The sequence below is a fragment of the Manacus vitellinus genome, unplaced genomic scaffold (assembly GCF_001715985.3).
Source record: "Manacus vitellinus isolate BGI_N305 unplaced genomic scaffold, ASM171598v3 scaffold_0_pilon, whole genome shotgun sequence".
Classification (NCBI taxonomy): domain Eukaryota; kingdom Metazoa; phylum Chordata; class Aves; order Passeriformes; family Pipridae; genus Manacus; species Manacus vitellinus.
The window spans coordinates 37,363,761-37,374,171 of NW_021938789.1; positions in this window are offsets into that span (position 1 = coordinate 37,363,761).

The window sequence follows — 10,411 nt, forward strand, 5'->3', positions numbered from 1 at the left end:
ACATCACAAAATGTCTGTTTTTAAGACAAATTGTAACAAGCTGTTCACTGTTGAAACACGAAACTCAAACAAACAGCAGCAAGTAGGAGGAAAAAAAAAAAAAAGGTAATACTGTTACTAAGAGGTTTACATTTCCTCAGGGAAATGAAGTCACATCGTGCAGCATGGCACCATATTTTAGAGAATTCATTTGTCCTGAAGAGTAATTTGCTGGTTGCTCTTTATTTTCCAGTATCCCAGTTCAGACAAGGACTCGCCTGTGTGGAGTACCTCACAAAACACAGACCCTGTTCCAAAGGTCTTTCAGCTTTAGAAAACTGCAAGGCATCTGTCTCCTTCCTCAATTCAAAGCACCTAAGTGCTTGGGAGGATGCTTTACTTCATCAGATAAGAAAGTGTGGTTAGGTAGGCAACAGCTGTTACCTTTTCTCTCATTCTTACTGCTTGCTCAGAAACATTAGATGCCTTAACATAAAACAAATGGCCTAAATAGGGAGCAGACAACAGCAACAGCACTGTCATAGGAATGGACCCGACCCTTCCTGAGTCTCCCTTCATGTTATGCACCTGAAGAAGAGGTGAGCAGCAATGGTTTCAAATTAGGTTGAACATCCAAGCTTTCTGCCACCCAGTTGTTTTGATGACATCTTTGAGTCTGCTCCAGCAAATACTCATCCACATAAGCTCTGCTGGTGACACTAGCAAATACTGCATTATGAGGTTTACATTTAAATTTGGAGACAATCTATTCATTCGTTATTGCTGATACACAACCGAATTCTCACTAGTTGGCATTGCCAGATTCTCAGATACCATGGGAGGCTTTCAGTACAATACGCCCATAAGAAACTTCTGGCAGAAAACTCTGTCTGGAAATCAAGAACACTATAAGCAAATTAGTGTTATTCAGTTACAAAGATACATCCAAGAGGGGAAACAACCTCTTTATGGAAGAGGAAGGGGTAGTTTCCAACTGAAGAAGGGAGTATTTGGTACAGTTCATACCTCTGAGGAAAATCAGAAGGACTGAGAATCCAAACAGCTCCAAACAGGGAAACGCTAGACTTTTTCTTTCTTCTTTCTTCTTTTTTGCCTCTGTGTCTTTTATAACACCAAACTTCTTCTAAAGGCAGAAACTCCTACTGAGTTTTCATCCAGCAATGGAATTCAGCTCCATTAATTAACACTTACATGAAACACTCATTACATTCTCACAGTGTGAAGTCAACCATTATGGTTCAGAATTCAATTGTATAATTCTGTCGTTTTTCCCCTCATAAAGAATATAAACAAGTCTACAAACTGATCAGTAATTTACATGATTTCAAGAACAGATCCAGGATGCCATGCAAGGAAAATATGCAATGGCTGCTTATCAATATGAATGTCATTAACAACAAAATCCTATGCAATAGTGGTTAAAGCTAGCAAAATCAAGGACAAAATTTGACTAATTTTTATTTCAGTCTCTCTGTCTTGATTTATAAATACTACATTATCCAAACACTTTCTACCTTCAAATAACCAGCTGAAAGAGGTTGAGGGTTAGTTTTTGAGATTGCCCAGCAATCAGCTGAACAGAATGGCTCTCCTGCTGAGAAAGCTTTGAGTGGAATGGATTTATATAATGTATTCTGAATGCATGCATTTGGCTACGTATTACTAACAACAGATTAATTAAATAAAGCATATACAGGATTTGATAATTAAAATAAATGTATAGTTCACATGCATCAGTACATTAATATTTGCCCTAAGGAGGTTAAGGACAGCAAAACAGAAAACAGATGCCGGCCATCTCTCAGATCCATAAACCAAAACAATTCCTTTGGCCATGCTTACAGAATTGTTAGTGCCCAACTTCTGTCCCTCTTTTTCCTGCTAAAAGTGAAAAAGCAGCAACATTGCTTTGTACTGTTTCTTTGGGTGCTGACAGAAGAAAGTCCTCAGCAGGGACCAGAGCCTCCAGCACCTTGCAAGCCAGTCTCCCTTGCCCAAGCCCCCTGCACCCACAGAGCCACACTGCCTCTGCTACAGGGTAAGGCAGGTGCATCCCAAATGCTGCTGCTTGTGCAAGTGTCCAAACAATGAGAGGAGTCCAAACGAGGCCTGGTGCTCAGGAAGGAACAAGTCTGTTTTCTGCAGCCTCCTGATTATCTGTTCCACCTGCCCCTGCAGGGAGGAAACAGGCATCATTGAAAAAGTCACAGCAGTGCTTAAAGGTATTGCCTGATTGAGCTGTGTGTTGGTGTGTGGGAACTATTCCTTTCATAGCCTAATTTCCTGTTCAGAATTCTATTCCCCTGATTGCTACTACATTTTTTTGCACCAAGCTGTGCACTGATAGAATTCACCCACTTGCTTATCAGCCACGAGAAAGCTGCTTTTGTTTTTCCATGGGCAGAGAGCCTTCCAGTATATGAGATGTTCCAACCTGACCTAGTGACTGTGGTTAGTAACTCCAATGACCTATGGATATTTTCAAGTACAGTGAGCAAGTAAAATGGTCCTGATAAATACAACCCAAAGTGGAAATCCACGTTACTGAGATGCACAGAAGGGAAAGGCAATTGTTACAGAAATAGATGAGGGAAAGAAGCAAGGACTCTTTAACATCAGTCTCTCCAGTTCATCCACATTCTCACAATTAAAGATTGTGCAGTAGCTTGAAGACTCTAGAACTGCAGAACAGAACAGAAGCATCAGATCCAGGGACTTTAGGCATACACCAGGTATGAGCAGTCTGTAAACAGTCCGGAAAAAAATATATTAGTTTTTTCTTTTTTGCAAGTATTTTCCATTCCAGTATTCAATTCAGAGACACTTTCAGCAACATTTGTCTTACTAGAACTTTTCTTTTTGTGTATTTACCAGAGGGCTATTTTAGAAATGAACATAAGGTAAAGAAACAGATGTGCAAAGTGGACTACATTGCATTGGCAGTGATAGTGTTGATCAGTCGAAACTGGAACTCCTAGCAGAGAACTAAGCACTCTAAAACAGAAGCCACTCCTGAAGTGCTGAGATCTCTTTCAAACAACTATTTCCACTAACAGACTAGATAAATGCATCATGGTAATGCCCTAATATAACATTGTCTTGCAGCAATGTTACAGTTGCCACAAGTCTCCAGGTTCATGGGGACAATAAAATTGGCTGCTACGCAAGCGGAAACGACCCCAAAATCCTTGTATGAGAAACTGTCCATGAATTATGAATTTAAATATTTAGAAAGATATGTTTTGTAATTCTTAAATAATTAAAACAATTATCTCAAAATAGGATTTACATTGTAACAAATTTTGGTTACTTTAGATTGCTTTTCCTCTAAGAGCTTCCTCTAAAGGTAGCTACAGGAATACTGTGTGCTGCTTGGGTAGAGTTTAACTCATTACCTTGAATTGAAGTAACAACACCATTGTTTTAACTCATTACCTTGAATTGAAGTTACAACACCATTGTTACATAGTCATTACCAAAATGTTACCAAAGATCTATGGCACTGTATCAATTTCTTATGTAGATATTGGAATGTTTGATCTTCATTTAAAATGGGAGCTTATGTTACATCCGTTTACACAACAGGTGTTACAATACAAAGTATTGACACATTCATCAGAGGCAAAACATCTGTTTTGTGTATTCCTGAATTAAAATGTAATGATGCATGGTTTTTAAATAACATCAATATCACCAGTATTAGATAAAACAGCCACAGACATTACACTGATGTCTGAAGTCCAAAGCAGAATTAGAAGAAGTCAAGAAGGGAAAGGTTTGTGATATTCTTCAGGGTGCCAGGGGCAGTCAAGGGCAAGGTGAGAATTCAACACTTAGTGAAAACAAAACCAGTGAACCAAAAGAATGGACAATGTCCCTTGAGAGGTATGCAGCATGGTTTATAAAATTAGGTTCAAGTGAAAATTGAGGTTGAGCCTCTCACAGAGGTAGAGATCTGATCATTAAACCAGCACTTTTGTCCAGATAGCCTCTCTTTTCAGCCTTATAAAATGAACAGTGGAAGTAAACAATTGCTTTCAAAACTAAATACTTACCTGTATAAATAGAATTGACCTTCCTTTTATTCCAGTGACCAAAGCAAAGCAGCAGTTTACTTCCATGGTCTTCCTTAGGAGGAGAATAGAGTACCTCAGGAAAGCAAGTTCTTCCAACAGCTGCTGACTTAGATTTTGCAGTCTGTGCCACTCTTGCTACTCTATGCAAGAGTGTGCAGTGCACAAACATGTGCACAGTTCAAGATGCCTGTTTGGTCAGAGATTAATTTCTCATCTTTTAAACAGGAGTGCTGCAGGCACAGCAGAGAGTGAACTGCCTGCTAGTCAGGAGAAAGCCAGCAACAACTAGCAAGGTGACCCTGTATTCCTTCCCTTGCAAATACGTCAAGATCCTGCTGCCTTCAACCAAAAGCAAGCCTCCAGCACTCAAGGTAAGCCCATTTGCCTCCAGGCTGATGGCCAGCTGCTTCTCTGTACCCTTTTGCCAGGATGATGACAGCAGGGGTAGTTGACAAGACTCTGGAGGTGCATAGTCCTGCAGCCACAGCGACCTCTCTGCCCGTTCCCTATCTGGCAGCAGACTCAGCCTTGGGATTGAAGACCAGACTTATCATAGAATATCCTGAGCTGGAAGGGAGCCACAAGGATCATCAAAGTCCAACTCCTGGCCCAGCACAGCCCCAAGAATCCCACTCTGCACCTGAGAGCATTGTCCAAACCCTCCTCTAAATGCTCCTTGAATTCTGATTCTATGATTCCTCCTCATTCCTGCAAAACATCTGCAGTCTTACGAATTTCCTTCAGCCATAGTCCATGTCTTTGTTTAATCCAGAATTTACTATCTGCCTCTACTGAGTTTTGCCTGGGTATTAGTTGTAAACTCTTCACCCTGCAATAACATGGCTGATGGGATGGCAGTCTCTGCTCTCTGCAGAGCTGACAGCCCAGTGAAAAGCAAGTCAGCCAGAAGGGCACAGAAAGACAACCTTCACTCTGCAGGAACACCATGCAAAGTGTTTGTGTTCATGTTGCAGCCTAACAAACATAAAGTAACTCAGTGCCAACCACACAAGTTCCTTTTCTCCAGGGAAAGTTTTATCTTCTACTTGTATATAAACAGATAATAAACATTAAAACACAGTAAGGTAAAACTATCCAGTTCACGGTACCTTCTCCTACAGACTTCAGTTTAAAAATCCCAAACAAAACAGACACATTTCTTTTTCAGGCAGCTCCTGTTCCACCCCTGGGTGACCTGTTGGATTCTATTAAAGTCTTTTTTGCTGGGGTCAGGACAAAACAAGGCCCTACTGTTACTTTTTGCCATTTTTTTATAGCCTGGGATACTTTAACCAGTTTTGAGTTGCTGCTCAAGAAAAATTACTCTTCCTGCTAAAAACTAATAAACAACAAAAGAGAAGCCAAATCTAGTTAAGCAAATGTCTTATCAGTATGTTTCTGACAATGCTGTGGAGCTTCAGTGGGGCCAGGTTGAAGTGCATCCAGCAAAGCCACCACAGGTCCAGAGCAGCTGTAGTCCCAGCCTTAGGACCACAAGCCTCATACCTTTTGCAAGACTAATACAAATTCAGCAACCCATCCCATTGCCTCCCTTTACATTCAAACTAAGAAAAGGTAGGATTTCCTTTTCTAAAGAGTGTTCCTCCATCTTGTTATGATTTTACAAAGTGATTGAAATCCATTTTTTTGGATGTAGAGTATTTAACCCAGGTGGTATTGCAGTGGGACATGAAGGTTTTGGATTTTTTCTTTTTGCAGGGCACTGTTTTGTTATATGGAAAAAAGTATTCCTATTAATTATGGAAGGCAGAGAAGTAAGTTTTTGCTGTCACAATGGAGGACACAAACAAGGAATGTCCAAACTCTTGCACTGAAATGCTCTAACAGAGCACCTCTGACAATTTCACTGCCTTTTCCTCAGGATGGCACTCAAACTTAGGTCTGAGAGCTACAGGCAGGATTATACACCAAGCAACCATTATGGCTTTATCCTGTCAGCCTTGCAGAGCTTTCAAAGCCTGACACAATAGTCTAACCCTTTGTTAAGGAAACTTCCCTGTCCAACCGTCCAGCAGCCACTCTGGCCATACCTGAGTTGGGACTGAGGCCCCTTCACAGCTTCACACATCACACTTACCCAGTCAGACCAGGTTTCCTACCAGCTCGGTCACAGGTTTCCCATAGCAGAGCCTCAGATGTTCAGATCCTTCAAATAATTTAATCTTGCTGCCATAACTAAATAAAATAACAGCGTGAGCTGATGCCTCTGAGGAGGGACCCCAAACAAAGGAACGCCTGGGCTTTTATACCCTCAGTCTGAGCGCACCAAAGTCTGGGGGCCACTGGCTTCTGCCATGTCTCCGGGTGTTTGGTCATCTGGCTGGGTTTCAGGTTCTTGTGCCCTTTGTTGTGCAAAGGGTTGGCACCAGGTCACAGCCTCTTGCCTGGGGCTCTTGCAACCCAGGGTTCAACCTGCAGCTCTCACTGCAGCTGCACGTGGAGCTACCTGCACTGAATGTATTCCTCAACACCTTTTTGTTTCCTGTTGCAACATTCCATACAGATTGCCTGGTATTACTGTAGCAACAGGGGGAAAAATATTAGCACACAGCAACACACAGCATTTAATTAGAAAACATGACATCATCTGACACAGAACAGGCTAGGCTCTTCCACTAGACAAGAAAAAACACAAAAACTGTGGACTGGTAGCTGTGCCAGTGAAGGGCTAGTAGTCGAAATGCGACATACCTGGGAATGCAAGAGACAAAAGAGATTGTCTCCAGCTGTAGTGCTGTGTTTTCCAAATGAAAATACAAGTCAACATTTACCTACAGATACCACAACAGAAAAATTAATCATGAACAATAATGAATAAGCAAAAAACCTATTCTAAGACAGGTATTTCATAACTAAAGGTTGAATTTTTCTTGACATCTCCATGATGAAAAATTTCATTATAACTTGAGAAAATACTGACATCTCCAGTTTAACAATGTATGTATACCAAACCTTAAACTCACACAGTATAAGTTGGAGATGAGAAAACAATGCTTGCTTGCAATCTGAGACACTTTTGGATCATTTTAGTTGGAACTCAAGTGTTTCCCTGCTGTCCCTATCTGTACCCTTCCCTGCCAATAACTGCACTCCCAAGATTGCTCATATGTTCCACATTAAACAGAAAGAAGGACTCTAGGGACAAGGACTAGAAGTAACTACCCAGACCCCACACAGTGCCTTCATCAATATTACTACAGTATTACTGCACATTTTGTATAGGCCTCATGAGTATCCTCTTTTCTCCTGGACACAGGTCCAAGCAGCAAGGAAAGAAAAGTGGCCTACCCAGAAGTTAAATGTGAGATATATGTATGCATCTGCACATGTGTGTGTGCGTGTGCGTGTGTGTGTGTGTGTGTATACATGCATTTATAAAACCTGAAGGGTAGGATGATGTGGGAAAGAAAGGCAGTGGGAGAAGGCATGTATCCTTATTTTGTGGGCAAGTTTCTTATCCTCTACATCATTATAAAATTTCCCACAAACACACCTACAATGTGACAGAAAGCAAGGCTTTGATTTCTTGTACAGGCAGTTGAAGCTCTGAATGATTCACTATGCCCTCTGTGGAAAAAGGATACTTACTCTTCAACCTCATTATACAGGTTTTTTTGCAAATCAGATTGTATTTGAAGACTGAATAGGTAAAACTGACATTAATTAAGTTGACTTGCACAAAATATCTGAAAATAACAGGACATAATTGGTTGTCTTTTCTTTCCAGGAATCTTAAAAAGAGTGTGTAGGACTTGCGAGAAATAGATGTGCATTTCTTCACACTTACTACATGGCATACTTCAGTGTGATTTATGAAGATGGTTTCTTTTTCACACAGTTCATTACAGCACTATGCTCATATTGACATAGGGGCTGAAGGCAGCATTACTGAACTCAGAGTTTTATTTCTTATCTGAAAACTATGGCTATGTAGTTTTTCTCGGTCTTTGTTTGTTTGTTTTTATTTTTAAACAAAGGCTCAAGGACTATTGGCGTAATTGGTCTCCAGTTCAGGATTATGTTCAACATCAACTAAGAACACTTTCAGCCTTTTGCCTGCACTCAGCTAAGTTCTGTCATTTTAAACACAAGTCAGTTGATTGACGACTAGACAAGACACCACACTTACCAAAATGTAAAATCAATTCTGAAAGACTAGAATGACCTTGAGAACCTGAAATATAAAACCCCATACAGGTTTCCTACCAGATATGTCTAACATATGAACAGATAGATCCCCATAATGCAGAATTGCTTCTCTTGAAAGTAGAGTTGTTCTGTAGCACTGAATCTGTACTAGGTGCATAATCATCTCTGAAAAAAAAAAACCAGTAGTAAAGTCAATGCCCATCTGATTGCTGGATATGGGGAATAGTCTGGAACAAAACCTTTATAAAGGAGATCACACAACTTCACCCCAGAATACTAATCACAAAATTGTTCTTACATTCCAAAGTAGTCATTATCTCCAAAACAACTGCATTGGCAAAAAGACCCGTTGATTACGATAAAAAAGAACATTAGCCTTTTCCTGCTAATAATAAAAAATGAATCAGTGGAGACAGCGTGTATTGTTGTAGTTTTTCCACAACTGTCAGCCAGAAGTCTAAAGAACAGTAATAAAAAAATAGTGCCTAGTATGTGCAGCTATAGATTGTGTAATGAAACCTCTTCCTTTTTTTTTTTTTTACAGTTACATTAACACAGCTCTGTTTACTGTCTTATTACTTGCCCCCCCTCATGGTCAGGTAGGTGTATGAAATGCCAACAGTTTCAAACTCTCTCCCCCAGGAAAGAAAGGATCTTGTTATAACAAAAAGTAAAATCCTGTTAAAATAAAACAGGACTGTAAGCCCAGTAACTTCCCTTTACTTGGAGACAATAAGCCAACACCATGACTGACAGAATTAATTTCCAATTGCCCATAAATTCCCATCTGTACCACTATGCTGACTGTCTGATGACTGTCTGGAGAACATGAATGCCAAATTCTCTTCAAGTTTTCATACTGATAGAACATGATGACCGAATTTTTTTCTCTCCCTTTTAATATATGATGGCTCTGGAAATGCACTGGATAACATTTTACAGTTCGTGACAATATATGTAAGTGTTGACCTGTCTACATGGTGAATGAAAAACACATTTTAGGATACCGATGCCTCAGGCCTTGCCCTGCCTCCATGGAGACAGATGTTATTGACAAGGCTATCAGAATTTCAGAGTACAAGAGTGTACATTACAGAGCACAGCTTGACTGCAGCACACTCAGATGTTTATTAGCTTTGGATTTTACCAGAGTTTTACTCAAAGAAAAGGTTCTGGGGCATACAGCTCCACCCAGTTTTTATTCATATCAAATGCCAGCATATCCTACTTCCTTCTTGTGCATATGATTGTCTTTCAAATGTGAGTTTGGAACTAGTCAGCTATGATTGGTACTAACAGCTACATTATACACTGTAACCAGGTCATAGAAAAAAATCTCACATAACCTTATTGGCTTTGTCTTCATCTGTCCTTCCTGAAGGATGTCCTTTACATAGAATCACTGAGATTGGAAAAGACTTCTAAGACCATTGAGTCCAACCATTAACTTAGCACTGCTTTGTTCATTGCTAAACCATATTCCCAAATGCCACATCTACATGTCTTTTGAACACTTCCAGGGATGCTGATTCCACCACTTCCCTGGGCAGTCTGTTCCTAAGCCTGAATACCCTTTCAGTGAAGACATTTTTGTGATAATTCTGTAAGTAGATATCCAAATGAGCATTCCATCCATTCTTTATTGTTCTGTTAAAAAAAAAAAATCAAACATGAAGTTATGTTTCCAGAGATTGTTCCTACCAAGCACCAAATCAGCATTGTAGAAGCCAACTGCAGTGCCAACTTTAAATTAGCACTAGAGTCCCAGAGTCCCCTGCATGGCCAGAGAACAAACACCATTGAAACCCAGTTTCTCCTGCCTATCCAAATTCAAAGGAAAGCATATGATCCAGAAGATTACAAACAGCCTAGCATTTCATACTTTGCAATTTCACGGCTGCTTTCCCCTTCTCCTTGCTTCAAGTTTTTTGGGGTTTTTTTTGTTGTTTGTTTGTGGGTTTGTTATTTTTTAAAAAAAATACTAAAATAAAATATGTGCATTTGTAAAGACCTTTGAAACAGACTTTGGTAATTACTCTGGCTCACGCTTCAGCTGGAGAGCTTCTATTGAAAAAGCAAATCACTGCAGTGCAATAAAAGAGGCCGTAGAGCACATATAAAAGAACTAAATACCTGCAGAAGTGTTTAACTGTTATCTGAGAACA